General features: G+C 43.7%; 1 protein-coding gene across 3 annotated transcripts in view; it reads right to left on the reverse strand.

Annotated features, from left to right (window-relative positions):
- EMILIN2 (elastin microfibril interfacer 2) overlaps nt 1-17,736 on the reverse strand; it is a 60,177-nt gene that overhangs the window by 40,555 nt on the left and 1,886 nt on the right. The gene's annotated exons all lie outside the window — the stretch shown is intronic.

The following is a 17,736-nucleotide window of genomic DNA, read 5'->3' on the forward strand; positions in this document are numbered from 1 at the left end:
TTATACAACCTGAATGTGTTTATTTGCTCTTAAATGTGAGGGGTGATGGAGGAGGTGGCCATGGGGGAGTAAGACGGAGAGAGGAGCTTTTCTCCAGGACGAATCAGGGTGGCCAACAGACTTTTAAGGTTGGGGACAACTATGATATCCTTTAAGTCATTTGTGTTGTGACAGTCATCAGTAAAGTCCTCACGACTTTTGCAGACTTGTGCGACTGTACTTCTATTAGAGAACTTGAGGGTACAAGGTTTCACATCAAGGCCAACCCAGAGTGGTTCAGACAGCTAGCACAGAACTCGGGAAGCTGCAGGACACTAAGCCTTGGGAATCGTCCCTGTCTACAGGGAAGATTTGGGGCTGCCCCAATTGCTGTACTTCCAGAGGAATGAGACACATATATAGACTTTTGAGGTGAAGAGGAGCCCAACTGACATCTGTTCACAATTTTTTTCATTTTTTAAATTTTTCTTTATTTATTTAGAGACAGAGTCTCACTCTGTCGCCCAGGCTGGAGTGCAGTGATGCGATCTCGGCTCACTGCAAGCTCTGCCTCCTGGGTTCATGCCATTCTGCCTCAGCCTCTTCAGTAGCTGAGACTACAGGCGCTCGCTACCACGCCCAGCTAATTTTTTGTATTTTTATTAGAGATGGGGTTTCGCTGTGTTGGCCAGGATAATCTCGATCTCCTGACCTCGTGATCCGCCTGCCTCGGCCTCCCAAAGTACTGGGATTACAGGCATGAGCTACTGCGCCCGGCTATTTATTTTGTTGAGATGGAGTCTCTCTGTCTCCCAGGCTGGAGTGCAGTGTTACAATCTTGGCTCACTGTAATCTCTGCCTCCTGGATTCAAGTGATTCTCCTGCCTCAGCCTCCTGAGTAGCCGGGATTACAGGCATGCACCACCATGTCTGGGTAATTTTTGTATTTTGAATAGAAATGGGTTTTTGCCATGTTGGCCAGGCTGGTCTCGAACTCCTGACCTCAGATGATCCACCTGCCTTGGCCTCCCAAAGCACTAGCATTATAGGCATGAGCCACCATGCCCTGCCCTGGCCTATAAGTTTTAAATATAGGTGGCTTGCTTCCCATTTCTTTAAAATTAAGTCTTTGGTTTTTTTTTTAAATCACATAATCTGCATTATTTTGTTGTTTTATTTAAATAAAACACTTAAGATCTGTGGGTTAGGCCGGGCGCGGTGGCTCAAGCCTGTAATCCCAGCACTTTGGGAGGCCGAGACGGGCAGATCACGAGGTCAGGAGATCGAGACCATCCTGGCTAACACGGTGAAACCCCGTCTCTACTAAAAAATACAAAAAACCAGCCAGGCGAGATGGCGAGCGCCTGTAGTCCCAGCTACTCGGGAGACTGAGGCAGGAGAATGGCGTAAACCCAGGAGGCGGAGCTTGCAGTGAGCTGAGATCCGGCCACTGCACTCCAGCCTGGGCAACAGAGCGAGATTCCATCTCAAAAAAAAAAATAAATAAATAAATAAAAATAAAATAAATAATAAACATGGGCATAAGCTGGCCCGTGACCCAAAAAGACTTCACTTTGCCTCAATCAATTTTTACAAATAAAATATAAAACCAGGCACGGGATTCTCAAAGAAGCCACACAGTTAATATGAAAAACAATTCCCTGTGTGTTTAGTATTCACCTTTTTCAAAGAACAGTTACATCTTTGGTCATTGTATCCTCTCGTTAACGCATGACATGAAGCCTCACAATTTGAAAGCTGTGTCATAGATCAGAGACAGTCACAGCTTGGCAAAAAACATGTAAAGGTCACACTGAGATGCCAAGTGAGTAATCTACATTACAATTTATATCATTACTTTGGTTGATTTAATTAGAATCTACCGTATCACATCACTTTAGCTGCAAGCTACTGCTTTTTCATAGAGTATTAAAAACCATTTTCAGTCCAGGCACGGTGACTCATGGCTGTAATCCCAGCACTATGGGAGGCCGAGGCAGGAGGATCACTTGAGCATAAGGGTTCGAGGCCAGCCTGGGCAACATGGTGAGACCCCATATGAATTTTTTATGTTTAAAAAAAAATTCAAAGACTATATCTCTCACAATTTCCATTTTAAAAATACAAGCCATGGACAGTTGTTCAAATTTATAGTCTCCATGACTGAAAATTGAAAACCCAACCCGGATCACATGATTCTTAGCAGAAGAAAAGACAAGCTAAAAGCACTTGCTTTTTCATCCATTCATTAAGCAACAGCAGCATCCTTTGGATGCCTACCAGGTGGTACCCGGGCACCACAGCCTTTCTTGAGCCATCAGTATTCAATATGAAGCAATTATGCTAATATGGAAACCGTACGAACAATAAACATATCTCTATCATCCATAACAACTGAGGTGCACTAGTCCCAGCTTGGCCAAAGATCAGTCACATCAGACAAGACCCAACCCTGCTCTAATCCTCAGTTACCTCAAATATCAACTAAGATGTATAATATTTGCTCCTCTTTTGCCCCCCAGACATTAAAAGAATAAAAAAGGAAAAAGCTTTGAAACAATAAAGCTTTACAGAAACAAAAATTATATACAGTGTATTTATTTACCATAAGGCAAACATTTGCAATAAAAACTTGGATTCCCTCCATATAATGGACTCCACTGCTCACATGAACGGTTATAGTTAATTTCTGACCATCAGGTGATGAATAATGAGGTCCTGATTGTCTCTCAGATAAAAGCAATCCTGCCATAACCTCCAAATGACAGGCCATGAACTAATTCAACTTCCTTTGCAACACGTGGTTCTTTCTAGCAATACCCTCAACAGAGGAGCACACAGATCCCTGCTCAGTGCCAAATCTCCACGTCCTCAGAACCTGTGGTGCAGGAGGAGCTGCGGTCCCCGGCCCAGTGCTCACTCCCTCCACTGCCAGCTGGGCATCCCCCTCAGTTCTGGCACAGACTGTGAGTCTCCTGAGTGAGTCCCTCCTGTGCCCCTCACCACACCCAGTCCCCCAACCCAAATACATTTTGCACACACAGCTGGTTAGCATTTGAAAGCACAGCTCTGATGGTGTCCCTGCCTGGTGTGGTGCCTCACGCCTGTAATCACAACACTTAGGGAGGCAGAGGCAGGAGGATCACTTGAGCCCAGGAGTTTGAGGCCAGCCTGGGCAACACAGCAAAACCCCATTCTCCATAAAAAGGGGGGAAAAAACCAAATTTGATGATGTCCCTAATGAAAGCATTTGTGACCCTCCTTTGCATGGATAATAAAGTCCACACTCCCAACGACAGTGTCATGGACTGAATTTGTGCCCCCAAGAAAGATATGTTGGAGTCCCAACCCCCAGTACTGGAAAAGGTGACTTTATTTGGAGATACAGTCTTGACAGAGGTGATCAAGTTAAAACAAGGTCATTAGAGTGGGTACTAATCCAATAGGCCTGGTGTTGTTAGAAAACGGGGAAAATTTAGTTAACAGGGTAGCTAAAGAAAAAAAAGGTGGGTAGGGGAATTTGGAGACAGAGACAGGCACACAGAGGAAAGATGATGTGAAGAGACACAGGGAGAAGACGGACGTTTACGAGCCACGGAGAGAGGCCTGGAACAGATCCTTCCCTCGAAGCTCTCAGGAGAACCAACCCTGCCTATGTCCTGATCTATGACCCCCTGTGGACACCCGCCTCCAGGTCCCTGCTCGTGCGTCTTGGCTTACGCTGACCTTGGCCTTCTCTCACATCTGCATATATTCAACTAGAAGCTTCCTTCAAAGTCCTAAGACGTCACCACTTGCAAACAAGTTCTCGGATTCCTCCTGGCTGGAAATAACTTTCTTCCACCTCTGAACACCCCCAGCACTTTGTGTTTCTCTTACTGTAATTCTCATTCCTACCTTTGATGTTGGAATTATTTATGTTTATGTTTCAGTTCACTTGCTAGATGTGAACTTCCGGAAGCCAACAGAAAGATCCTTACTGTATCCCTGTAGAAGCTAGTTCTGGGCCACATGTAGGCCTTGCACAAAAATATTTGTTTAATGAAACAAACAGTCTTCAAATAATAAGTCTTCTTTCAAGCCTATTGAGCTTTCTGCCAATTCAAAATGGCTTATGCTAATTATGAATCCTTAATCCAACATTTTCCAGGGCTATAAATGTGAAATGTTTACTTCATCATGCTTTTATTTTTATTTACTTATTTGAGACAGGGTCTGTCACGTAGGCTGGAGTGCAGTGGCATGATCATAGCTCACTGTAGCCTCAACCTCCCCAGCCCAAGCGAACCTCCCACCTCAGCCTCCTGAGGAGCTGGGGCCACAGGCGTGCACCACCATGCCCAGCTAATTTTTGTATTTTTGGTAGAGACTGGGTTTTGCCGTGTTGCCCAGGCTGGTCTCTAACACCTGAGCCCAAGTGATCCGCCTGCCTCAGCCTCCCAAAGTGTCATTTTACAGGTGTGAGCCACCACGTCTGGTCCATTATTATTTTATCTAGTGCTCTATATCTGTAATGTATTTCCCATCTCACTTGTTCTTCAGAAACTCCGAGAAGTATCCTTAGTATACTGTAAGTTATTTTGCCACTCTGTATTTCACCATATGTGTTCAGCTACTATATACAAATGATGGTACACACACACACACACACAGGAATCTATCCAACAACAAAAAGTAATCAACTAGAGCCAGGTGCAGTGGCACACACCTGGAGTCCTAGCCACTCAGGAGGCTGAGGTGGGAGGATCACTTGAGCCCAGGAATTCAAAACAAGTCTGGGCAATATAGTGAGATTCCATCTCAAAAAAAAAAAAAAATCAATTACTGATACATACAACATGAATGAATCTCAAAATCTTTCTGTTCAATGAAAGAAGCCAGCCAAAAGAGAGTACAACCTGTATGACTATTTACATAAAACTTTAAAATATGCAAACTTATCCCTAGTGAGGGAAAGCGGATCAGCCGTTCCCAGGGAGGGCGTACATGGGGAGAAACTGGAGGGAGGGATTAGCTAGGGATATGTTGATTGTGATGTTGGTTTTGCGGGTATATATGTCAAAATATTAAATTGTACAACTTCAAATATGTGGCATACTCATGTAAATTATATTTCAATTAAGCTTTTTTTAAACTATGTAATTTCTGCATTAAGATATTTTTAAATCTGTGAAAGCAAAGTACCAGAGAGTCTTTTCTTGACTATGCAATAATGTATTTCAATTACATAGAAACTAAAATCAGCATCATTAAGTCTTTGTCAAAGTTTCAGAATGAAGGTTTAACTAGAGTTGTTTTTTTAAAAATGTATCAGATTACTCTTCATACACATAACCAATTGTTTCCGCCTATTGAGAACTCAGGTCTAATGTTTACTTTTGTTCTTTTAAAGGCATTGGATCAATGATTAAGGAAGAAAGCCAAACAGGATTAAAAAAACAAAAAACTCCCTTCAAACTGACATATTGTGTAAAATAACACAAAACATCACAGATGTATATTAGCATTTTGAAAATACAACAAGAAAAAAGTCCAGGACCAGATGGATTCACAGCTAAATCCTACCAGACATTGAAAGAATTGGTACCAATCCTACTGACACTATTGCACAAGACAGAGAAAGAGAATCCTCCCTAAATCATTCTACAAAGCCAGTATCATTTCATCCTAATACCAAAACCAGGAAAGGACATAACAAAAACAAAAACTACAGACCAATACCCCTGATGAACATAGATGCAAAAAATCCTTAACAAAATACTAGCTAACCAAACCAGCAGCATATCAAAAAGATAATCCACCATATCAAGTGGGTTTCACACCAGGGATGCAGGGATGGTTTAACATATGCAAGTCAATAAATGTGATACACCACATAAACTGAATTAAAAACAAAAATCACATGATCCTCTCAACAGATGCAGAAAAAACATTTAACAAAATCCAGCATGGCTTTATGATTAAAATCCTCAGTAAAATTGGCATACAAGAGACATACTTCAATGTAATAAAAGCCATCTATGACAAATCTACAGCCAATATAATATTGAACAGGGAAAAGTGGAAAGCATTCCCTCTGAGAACTGGAATAAGACAAGGATGCCCACTCTCACCATTTCTCTATTCAACATAGTACTGGAAGTCCCAGCCAGAGCAATCAGACTAGAGAAAGAAATAAAGGGCATCCAAATCAGTAAAGAGGAAATCAAACTGTCACTGTTTGCTGATGATATGACTGTATACCTAGAAAACCCTGAAGACTCCTCCAAAAAGCTCCTAGAACTGATAAGTGAATCCAGCAAAGTTTCAAGATACAAAATTAATGTACACAAATCAGTAGTTCTGATATACACCAACAGTGACCAAACTGAGAATCAAATCACAAATTCAACCCCTTTTACAATAGATGCAAAAACAAAAACAAAACTTAGAAATATAGCTAACCAAGAAGGTAAAAGACCTTTATGAGGAAAACTACAAAACACTGCTGAAAGAAATCATAGATGACACAAACAAATGGAAACACATCCCATGTTCATGGATGGGTAGAATCAATATTGTGAAAATGACCATACTGCCAATAGCAATCTACAAATTCAATGCAATTCTCATCAAAATACCACCATTATTCTTCACAGAACTAGAAAAAACAATCCTAAAATTAATATGGAATCAAAAAAGAGCCCACACGGCCAAAGCAAAACTAAGCAAAAAGAACAAATCAGGAGGCATCACATTATCTGACTTCAAACTATACTAGAAAGCCATAGTCACCAAAACAGCATGGTACTGGTATAAAAATAGGCACAAAGACCAATGAAACAGAACAGAGAACCCAGATATAAACCCAAATACTTACAGCCAACTGATATTCAATAAAGGAAACAAAAACATAAAGTGGGGGAAAGGACACCCTATTCAACAAATGGGTGGTGCTGGCAAACCACATGTAGAAGAATGAAACTGGATCCTCATCTCTCACCTTATACAAAAATCAACTCAAGATGGATCAAGGATTTAAATCTAAGACCTGAAACTATAAAAATTCTAGAAGATAACATTGGAAAAGCCCTTCTAGACATTGGCTTAGGCAAAGACTTCATGACCAAGAACACAAAAGCAAATGCAACAAAAACAAAGATAAATAGGTGGGACTTAATTAAACTAAAGAGCTTTTGCAAAGCAAAAGGAACACTCAGCAGGGTAAACAGACAACCCACAGAGTAGGAGAAAATCTTCACAATCTATACATCTGACAAAGGACTAATATCCAGAATCTATAACAAACTCAAACAAATCAGCAAGAAGAAAACAATCCCATCAAAAAGTAGGCTAAGGACATGAATGGACAATTCTCAAAAGATGTACAAATGGCCAAAAAAAAAAAAAAAGAAAAAATCCTCAACATTACTAACGATCAGGGAAATGCAAATCAAAACCACAATGTGATACCACCTTACTCCCGCAAGAATGACCATAATCAAAAAAACTAAAAAATAATGGATATTGGCATGTATGTATGTGGTGAAAAGGGAACACTTCTACACTGCTGGTGGGAATGTAAACTAGCCCAACCACTATGGAAAATAGTGTGGGGGTTCCTTAAAGAACTAAAAGTAGAACTACCATTTGATCCAGCAACCCCACTACTGGGTATCTACCCAGAGAAAAATAAGTAATTATATGAAAAAGAAACTTACACATATATGTTTATAGCAGCACAATTCACAATTGCAAAAATGTAGAACCAACACAAATCCCCATCAATCAACAAGTGGATAAAGAAACTGTGGTATAGGGCAGGGTGTGGTGGCTCACATCTGTAATCCCAGCGCTTTGGGAGGCTGGGGTGGGTGGATCACTTGAGGTCAGGAGTTTGAGACCAACGTGGTGAAACCCCATCTCAACTAAATATACAAAATTAGTCGGGCATGGTGGTGGGCACCTGTAATCCCAGCTACTGGGAGGCTGAGGTGGGAGAATCACTTGAACCCAGGAGGCGGAGATTGCAGTGAGCCAAGATGGCACCACTGCACTCCAGAGCCTGGGCAACTGAGTGAGAATCAGAAGAAAAGAAAAGAAAAGAAAAGAGAAGAGAAGAGAAGAGAAGAAAGAGAAAAGATAAAAAAGAAACTATATATGATGGAATACTACTCAGCTATAAAAAGGGATGAATTAATGGTATTCGCAGCAACCTGGATGGAGTTGGAGACTATTATTCTAAGTGAAGTAACTCAGGAATGGAAAACCAAACATTATGTTCTCACTCATAAGTGGGAGCCAAACTATGAGGATGCAAAGGCATAAGAATGACACAATGGACTTTGGGGACTCAGGGGAAAAGGGTGGGAAGGGGCTGAGAAATAAAAAACTACAAACTGGGTTCAGTGTATACTGCTCAAGTGATGGGTGCACCAAAATCTCACAAATCACCCCTGAAGAACTTACTCATATAACCAAATACCAGTCATTCCCCCAAAAACCTATGGAGCTAAAAAAACATAAAGAAACAAAAAAGAAAATACAACAAAAGGCGCTTCCTAATTGGGATTACTCATTTTCCGGTAACGATTCTGACAAGGAGTGTCTAGAAAGTGCTTTGCTCTTTGGTTCCAGACACGAGACACAGCGACATTTCTGCTTTCCCCCTGCACCGGCTGTGAGAAGGAGATCTGTGCCTTGCCTTGCCAGTTATTTTCAGCAACAATGCAACAGAATGACTCGCAAATCTCGAGAGTGGCCAGGAGGTGATGAAACTTGTTGTGATGGGAAAGGGCGCATTGCCCATCGTGGCGGAGTGGGGGCCCTGACCTTGCTTCCTGGCACCAACAGGCTGCTGCTCCTGCTGAAAGCTGCCCAAGATCTCCAAGGTCGGAGACGCCTGACATAAACCAGGCCTGAGCACCGTCAGCACAGCAGGCCGGACTCAAGGTTCTGGAATGTGTGAAATATTAAGAAAGGCTTGACTATGCCTCTCTGCTCCAGTCCTTCATTCAGAGGCTAAACGCAAGCCAGAGTCGCTTTAACGGAGAAAGGTTCTCCCAAGAAGGGCTGGATTGCGAAACTCGTCCCACGCCCTAAGTTCTGTCGCAATCGCCCCCTCGGCTTTCCTCCTCCGTTTCAAGATATGTGGAAAAGCTTCAGTTAGCAGAAAAACAAGTAGCATTGTCACCACTATGGTTTAGAAAACATTTTTAGGTCTTTACCTCATTATCCTCTCACAACATCCCTGTCGAGCAGATGTAGGGAAACCACTTCAAGTAAGAGGGAAAAACATCTTGTGCCTTGTCTTATGGACTGAAAGTAAATCTCTGTAAAACAGAACCTAAGGAAAGCCGCGCATTAGGTAGAACCTGTGCAATCACAAAGGTGCACAGAGATAGGAAAAGTTGGGGAAAAGCTGCAAAGTCTCAGCAAATTCTTCCATCAAAATGATCGACTTAAAAAGCTTCACCTACACTGTTTTTCTTTAACCAAACTTCTTTTAATCAAACACATAATAAAATACATTGTCCTGAAAGGCTGACACTGCAGAGAGTAATTCTTAGGCGTATTCCCTCATCTTCTAATATTTTCTTAGGTGGAACAAAAAAAAGGGCAGCTGAGTCCTTCTGGGTCCTGCTAAGTGACACACCCAGAAACGTTTGCTTTTACAGCACTTTCGAACCAGGAATCTGGCTCATTTGAACGCTCTCTACTTTGTTTCAGCACCCATCACCATTTTAAAACAGGAAGGAAAGAAGAAAACTTATTAGCATGTTTAGTTTTAGTCGTTTCATTTTTTTTCCTTCAGTGTGAACTGCTGTCATGTTGGAAAATGAGGGGCTCCTCCCTCGGTTCTCCCAGGAAAATGGTTCTTTGTAAGAAGTCATGCTCAGCTGTACCATGTTATCAAGTGGTTTGTTGTTATTTTTAAGCCCAGAAAACTACTTCATCAAGGATGGAAGCAGTTAACGCTGAGCAGTAAGAAAGTCATGCAGCCAACAATAAATCAGAACTTTTGTGTGGCGGACTAGAAGGAATCTCACCACTGGTATAGTTTATCTGTTTTCGATTTTTAAAAACAGGATATAAAGTTCTGTGTAACTGTTGGATGCGGCACCTGCTTCATTATGTACACGCAGCACACGTTAGTAACAACTTAATATTAGGCACATGAGGAAGGATTTTTTTCTAAAAGAATTCAAGGAACACATCAGTGGCTGTGGGATAGATCACCTGGGGATTGGCACTAGTTTACCACCACTCACAGCAACATCCAACATCTAGCTAACCTTTCTTTACGGGCCTACTCCAGGCACACAGACACCTGCAGAATCAGTAAGAAATCCTCACGGGTCACTGCAGCACTGACTTTGACCATAACCACTTATGTGCACTCCCGCAAAGAGACTGCACTGCTGACTTGGCTTCCAATGTCATCGCTAAGAATTTCACTCAGTTTTTTTACATTTAAATTTTACTTTATTTTTTAGAGATGGGGTCTCACTATGTTGCCCAGGCTGGATTCAAACTCCTGGACTCAAGTGATCCTCCTGCCTCAGCCTCCCGGGTAGCTGGAATTACAGGAACACACCACCGTGCCCGGCTGAGCTTCACTTAATCTTTTAAAGTTCATCTTAGGCAAGTCAGCGTCATTATTATGTTAATTCACCAAATTTAACTATTTCAATTGTGAGCACTTTAGCCTTTCTCCAATGTGTCAGTAAGCATTAACTTCAAACCCAAAGTTTTTCAAAGATAAAAACTTTGTGAGGCAACAACATTCCAAATCGACAACGAAAACAGTGAGTGTTCACCAGACGTGCCTGCCAGGTGTGCCTTACATTAGTGTGACAGCGCAAGTTTTAAAAGTTCTGTCAGCTGTGCTCCAGCCCTTGGGCCTCCTCCCCACAGCCCTGTCATGTAGACGTGAGGAAAGTGTGCCTCAGAAGGGCTAAGTGACTTGCCTGTGGTCACACAGCTTGGTGGTGGGAGCCGTCAAGCTTCAGGCCAACTCTTCTATCTCCTCTTCCAGAGCACGCCAGCCACCCGCCCAACCTGGAAGCGACAGCCCTGAAGCTCCCACCTGTTTGCGTTCTTTACAGCCTGCCCCCACCTGCCTCCCCTTTTCTGGCTACCTCAGGGTTTTTAACTCCAATACCACGTGCCAATGTGGGTGGAACAGATGAACAGAGGAAGACCAATTACAGGGCTTAATTAAAACAAGCTGTAACAAAAAGCAAGTTGTTTTTTGTAAGGTCATTACCTCTCTTTGAATGCTATTCTCTGTTCTGTGGGACAAAGGTAGAAAGTGTAGCCCCTAAGCATGAAGTTCTTTTTCCACCACCCCAGTCTCAGCCCTACCTAGTCTCCTGGCTGAACTTGTGATAAGAATAAAATAATGGTGCGGAAATGTTCTGGAAAAGCCAAAGGGCCCTGCAAGCAGAGCATCTCCTCCACCGGGAACCTAGGAAGGAGACGGGAACAAGAGAAATAAGAAACTTGAAAGGAAGGTCTGGAGATTTTAGGGGAGCAGCCTCAAGGGGCCAATAAGGAATGGAAACCCAAAGAAAGAAACTCAAAATAGCAACAGCCTGCAGCTCTCCAGGATTGGAGCCTGGGATTCCAGCCCTCCCATGCAGGAGTCTGACACGAGCTCAGTCCTCCTCAGCTGACTCCAAGTTACCTTCGATGCCAAGGAACAAGCCTCCCAACAGCCAATTGATGGCGAAACTTTTGTTTAAAAGCTGAAGGGAAAAAAATTTCCCCAAAGCTATACACAAAAGGTACTTTTTGAACTGAAAGTTATTCTGTTCCTGGAGATGTAGAAAACAGAAAATGGACTCTAGAAGATGTAAGCCCTCATTTTCTTCCCCCAGACCCCCGCAGCTTTGCATGTTCTATTCTGGGGTTTTGTTTTGTTTTGTTTTGTTTTTGGATTCTGTCACCCAAGCTGGAGTGCAGTAGTGCAATCATGGCTCACTGCAGCCTTCAACTCCCAGGCTCAAGCAATCCTCCCACCTCAGCCTCTCCAGTAGCGGGGACTACAGGCATGTACCACCATACCCAGCTAGTTTATTCTATTTTATGTAGAGACAAGGTCTCACTATGTTAATCAGGCCGGTCTTGAACTCCTGGGCTCAAGCGATCCTCTTGCTTCAGCCTCCCGAAGAGCTGGAATTACAGGCATGAGCCACCACGCCCAGCCAAATGTTGTGTGTGTGTGTGTTTTTAAGCCACATTTCCTGGCTGAGGTTATTCCCTAATAGACAAATTTTCTTCCAACTGAACAACCACCTGCTCCCCTCGGAACCTGAGGAGGATTAGAGGTGTTCTGAACTCAACAGAACTCAACACCTGCTGCAAATTCCTGGCGGGCATTGTCTCAGCAGCACAGGCTCTGTGTTGGCCCCACCCAGATCCCTCCCCTGACTGATGAGATCCTTTTAGAAAAAGAGCTAATAGGAAAAATTCCACCAAGATACAACACAGGCCACGAGGGGGTGAGGAGGAGGTGGCCAGATGCTGATAAGCCCGTCAGTGTGTGGTGTCAGAAAGAGAAAACTCTGGGCCCTACAGAAACTCAGCCCTGAGTTTGGAGGCAAAGTGAACTCAGAGGGAAGAGTCCTGCCCCACCTCTGGGGTCCTTGGATGTCTTCACCAACAACGCAGCCTATCTGTGGGCCGGACGCCTCCCAGTGCCTCCAATACGAAAACCATCAGGCTGAGCAGGAGACGGTAGGACAATTGGGACGCATGAAAGAAAACAACGCCAGTCCAATAAAGAGAAGAAAGACCGTGCTGTTTTCTACCAGCCGTACATCCAAACATGACCAATGGGTATTGGAGGCTGTAAGACATGTCAGGCCCTTCCCTCCTGCCTTCCCACCCCGCCAGGGAGGCTGGCAATGCAGCACCCGCTGCGTTGGGCATCACACATGCACCCGCAGCGTGCTCAGCCCGGCTGTGGGTTGAGACCTCCCGGGGCTGCTGGGTGTGGAGTGGGAGGAGTGTGAGGTTTGAAAATAACAGGCCTGGATTTGGAGGCAGGTTCTGCTGCTTCCTAACTACTTGCCCTCCTGTAAAACGGGGGTAATGACCCCAGAGGGTTGCTGTAAGAATGGAGAAGAATGAATGTGGCGGGGCTCATCACATTCTCATGATGCTCCTTAAGGAAATATTCCCACCGCGGTCAGTCTCAATCCCACGGATGTCAACCTGCCCAGTGCCTCATACAAAGAATTCCAACTCATTCGATTCCATGTCTCCACATACCTGTCCCTAAAACCAGCCCATGACCAAGGCAGAACCTCTCCACCTTTACAGCCACTCCGGAGAGCCCAGATTCAGAGGCTGCATCCACCACACTGACGGGCGATCGCTGGGAATATCCTAAGGGCTGGGGGGTGGCAGAGTCTACCAGACTGTTTAAGCTGCCAAGAGTTTTTAGAATTGGAAAAATTCCCCAATACAATGAAATTTTTAAGAGATTTGGCTTTATGAATGTAGAAGTAGAAAGTAAAACAATTATCTCAGGAGTGGAAAACCAGCCTTACACCCACCTTGAGAATTAGGACTGAATGGTCAATGCCCAGCCTGCAGGTGTGTGCTATTTAGAGTCCACAGGCCCTTCTGCATCCTCTCCTTATCTCCCAGGGGATGGTGACCCTTTCCTCCTCCTCCTCCTGAGATCCTACTGAGCCACCCTTAGGAATTTATGGAGGGAAGACAAATCATGTTTTGTTGAAGCAATCCTGTGCCCGGAGGATCCAGAGCCCTCCTCACGTCTAGTACCTGTGCACTAGAGAGAGACACAGAGAGAGAAGACATCCCAATCTTAAATTCCTAAGTGATGGTGAATCTTTATAGGTGTTAAGCATGATTATTGCAGGCCTGGTGCAATAGCTCACGCCTATAATCCTAGCACTTTAGGAGGCCGAGGCAGGCGGATCACTTGAAGTCAGGAGTTGGAGACCAGCCTGGCCAATATGGTGAAACCCCGTCTCTACTAAAAATACAAAAATTAGCTGGGGGTGGTGGTACAGACCTGTAATCCCAGCTACTCAGAAGGCTGAGGCAGGAGAATCACTTGAACCCGGCAGGCGGAGGTTGCAGTGAACTGAGATGGTGCCACTGCACTCCAGCCTGGGCAGCAGAGCGAGACTCTATCTCAAAAAAGAAAAAACGAATTATTATTGCACAATTACTTACATATAAGACTAGTATCACAACCATTAGGGCTTGGGATTTAAATTCTTCTTCTGGAAGCCTGCTTTTTAACACCATTCCCCTGTGACAAGTTTCATGCTGGCAGCTGAGCTCGGGAACATACGTGTGGAAGTCCTGAAGTGGTCAAGCTCACTGGTCCATGCAGTATATCCGATAACTCTCGCCTCTCTAATAACAGCTTTAAACAGTCCAATATGCCAGTGTTTCATTAAAATAAGCCACCAAACTGTATAGTGTGAAAAATGACAGTTCATGCATCATAGGAAAATGACCCACAGTAACGAGAGGGTTAAAGGCACGTGCATGCACGCGCACACACACGTGAATGCACACGGAAATGCTTTCTCAACACTTTTATATGAGAATTACCTTTTATGAAAGAAGGTGTAAATACTCTTAGTAGTTGAGTACTGTGCAACCTACCGAAAGCACACACTCAGACAAACAAACGGGCACATTCCCATTGCTACAGAGACAGAGGGCAGTCTGCAGAGCCCTGGATTAGCAGGCGGCTCAGTGGCTACCCTCACACAATCACAGGCAACTTAGGGAATGGCTCATCTCAGTTTTCTCCTTGGTGAAATGGAGATAATACCATTCAACCTGAAGGGCTGTTGCAGAAACTAAATAAACTAATATATGGAATGGAAAGCCCTACCACGGGGCCTGGCACATAGAAGGTACTTTATAGTATCAGAAAAGTCATTACTTAAAATGCCCACTTATCATTTAAAAAAAAAAACAAAAAACCCTTTTATTCCTGGTTTCACGTAACAATATTCAAATTCACAATCTGGAATCTAAGGCTTTTCATACATATAAATGGGGCACTATCTCATCCTTCTGACAAGGCACCTGCGGCCTGCAGTCAGTCTCTACAGCTAAGGAGGCTGGTAGGGCCCAACCACATGGCCAGGCACAGAAGCCCTCCTCCTGTTATTTGAATGAGTACCTCCATCACACCCCATTTCCCAGCGGTTTCACCCTCAGTCTTGGAGCACTCTCTCTATGGCTACTTTACTTCTGTCCCCAGATAGGCAGAGCGCTCTCTCTCTCTGTCTCTCTCTCTCTCTCTCTCTGTTTTAGACAGGGTCTCACTCTATCACCCAGGCTGGAGCGCAGTGACATGATCACAGCTCACTGCAGCCTCGAACTCCTGGCCTTAAGCAATCTTTCTATCTCAGCCTCCCAAGTGGCTGGGACTACAGGTGTTCACCACTGTGCCCTGCTATTTTTTAAAAAAATTTTTTATAGTGATGGGGTCACACTATGTTGCCTAGGCTAATCTCAAACTCTTGGGCTCAAGTGATCCTCCCGCCTCGGCCTCCCAAAATGTTGGGATTACAGGCATGAGCCACCCTGCCTGGCCCAGAGTTCTCTCTAAGTAATTATCTCCTTTTTTCCCATCAGAGCCTTTTTCCCATCATATCGTTTTCTGCATAACTAAGTTTCTTCATGACTCACTCCCTCAATCTCACACAAATTACAATGCCTGCACCCCACTGACCTGAATAGTCTCTTTCCGCAGAAACAATTGCTTCCTGCTCACTAACCCATGGCTTTTCTGGAGCCCGAAGCCTCCAGGACTTCTCCTGAGTCTCTAAGATGGGGTTTCCTCTACCAATATCTTTGCTTCACTCTCTCTCCTTGCCTGGCTCTTCCTCTTCCTTCCCCTCCACTGTTCCTAAGAACTCAGCTCTGCTCAACCATGTCAAGGCCTCAATGACGCCAACCTGTCTGTCACTCTCAACTGCAGAATTGCATTTCTATCTCCAGCATCTCAGCCAACCTCCAGCCCTGTACTTCCAACACTGCTCCCAAATTCTCCCTCAGTCACTCTAGGGTGAGTTTCTGAAGAACCTTCTTTTCCAGCCTGGGCAACGTAGTGAGACCTCATCCCTAAAAAAATAAAAATAAAAAACTAGCAGGATGCAGTGACTTGTGCTTGTAATCCCAGCTACTCAGGAGGCTGAGCTGGGAGGATCGCTTGAGCCCGAGAGTTAGAGGTTGCAGTGAACTATGATGGTGCCACTGCACCCCAGCCTGGGTGACACGGTGAGACCCTGTCTCTAAAAAACAATAATAATAAAAAACTCAACTTTCCTTCCACAGGTCCCAGGTGACTCAGGCTTCTGGATTCCTCAGAAAAAAATTGAGCAATTCCATGTGAAACAGCCATTCCTCCTTGTTAAGTATAAAAAGAAAGCTCCTTTCTTTGTCTTCATTCATCCACCAATTCTCCAAACTTAGGGGCCAGACACGGTGGCTCACACTTATAATCCTAGTACTTTAGCAGGCTGAGGCAGGCCAATTGCCTGAGCTCAAGTTCGAGACCAGCCTGGCCAACATGTTGAAACCCTGTCTCTACTAAAAATACAAAAAAAAAAAAAAAAAAAAAATAGCTGGACATGGTGGCACGCACCTGTAGTCCCAGCTACTCGGGAGGCTGAGGAATGAGAATTGCTTGAACACAGGAGGCAGAGGTTGCAGTGAGCCAAGATCACGCCACTGCATCCCAGCCTGGGTGACATGGTAAGACTCTGTCTCAAAACAAAACAAACAAACAAAAAAGAAACCTTAGGAAGCATTCCTCAGTTGAAAAATAAGGTAAACCATTCAGTCCCATCCCTAAAGATACTGAAAAAGGTTAAGACTGAATTTACTGCTGAAACTAAGGTCAAGATTTTCAAGTTCATCAACTCAGTCTGTCTTTGTTTCTTAAACTTCACATTTACAGTACAGTACTTAAAATGTAAAAATGCACTTGAATTGTTTACATGGTTATTACTGAAGAAAAACACCCAGGCCACTTATTTTGGCTTCGTTTAATAAAACAACAGAAACATCTGTCCCTTTTTGTAACAATTCTGTTGTCCTACTCACTGGGTGGCAAAAATGCACTCCCACTGCCTTGCATTAACCTGCTAATCTGGAGGCGATTCACTCCCCACTGACAACCAAGTTTCACTGAGTTTTGGTCAAATAGAACAATTAAATCATCCTTTGGTTTTCCAAGCAGCTAGAATAATTTGAGAAAACAAAAAACAAGCCATCTTTTAAACAAAAATGCATTACCTCCCGAAATGAAAAATTCATTTATCTCCAAATTGTCACCAGTAAGTTTTACGGTTATAGCAAGCCACACATGCAGTTCTTGTATAAGATGAATAAAATATTCCTGACTAATAACTCAATTCTAATTTTAAACAAATGCATTCAAACGGAGTTGAATACTTAATTTGTATCACTCCCACAAGGTATAGAAACCTTGCTTGGTTCTGATGTCACTGACTGCTGGCCATAGACGATGAGGTCTCAATCTTCCTAAGAGATTAAGGTCGGATGATAGTACCTTCTCTCTCTGACAATGTATCCAACTCAAAGAGACAGCCTAGCTGGGCATTCAATTTCAGCATTTTCCAGTGTACATTAGGAAGTGGGGACCTCGTCTAAGTTTCTGTTTTGCTTTGTTTTTGCCAAGCAGGAATTAGCTGAACCCTGTTGGCAGCTCCTCCAGCAGCCCACGTGGGGTAGACCCAGCGACCA

This window comes from Papio anubis, chromosome 19, assembly GCF_008728515.1.
Source record: "Papio anubis isolate 15944 chromosome 19, Panubis1.0, whole genome shotgun sequence".
In the NCBI taxonomy this organism is placed as follows: Eukaryota; Metazoa; Chordata; class Mammalia; order Primates; family Cercopithecidae; genus Papio; species Papio anubis.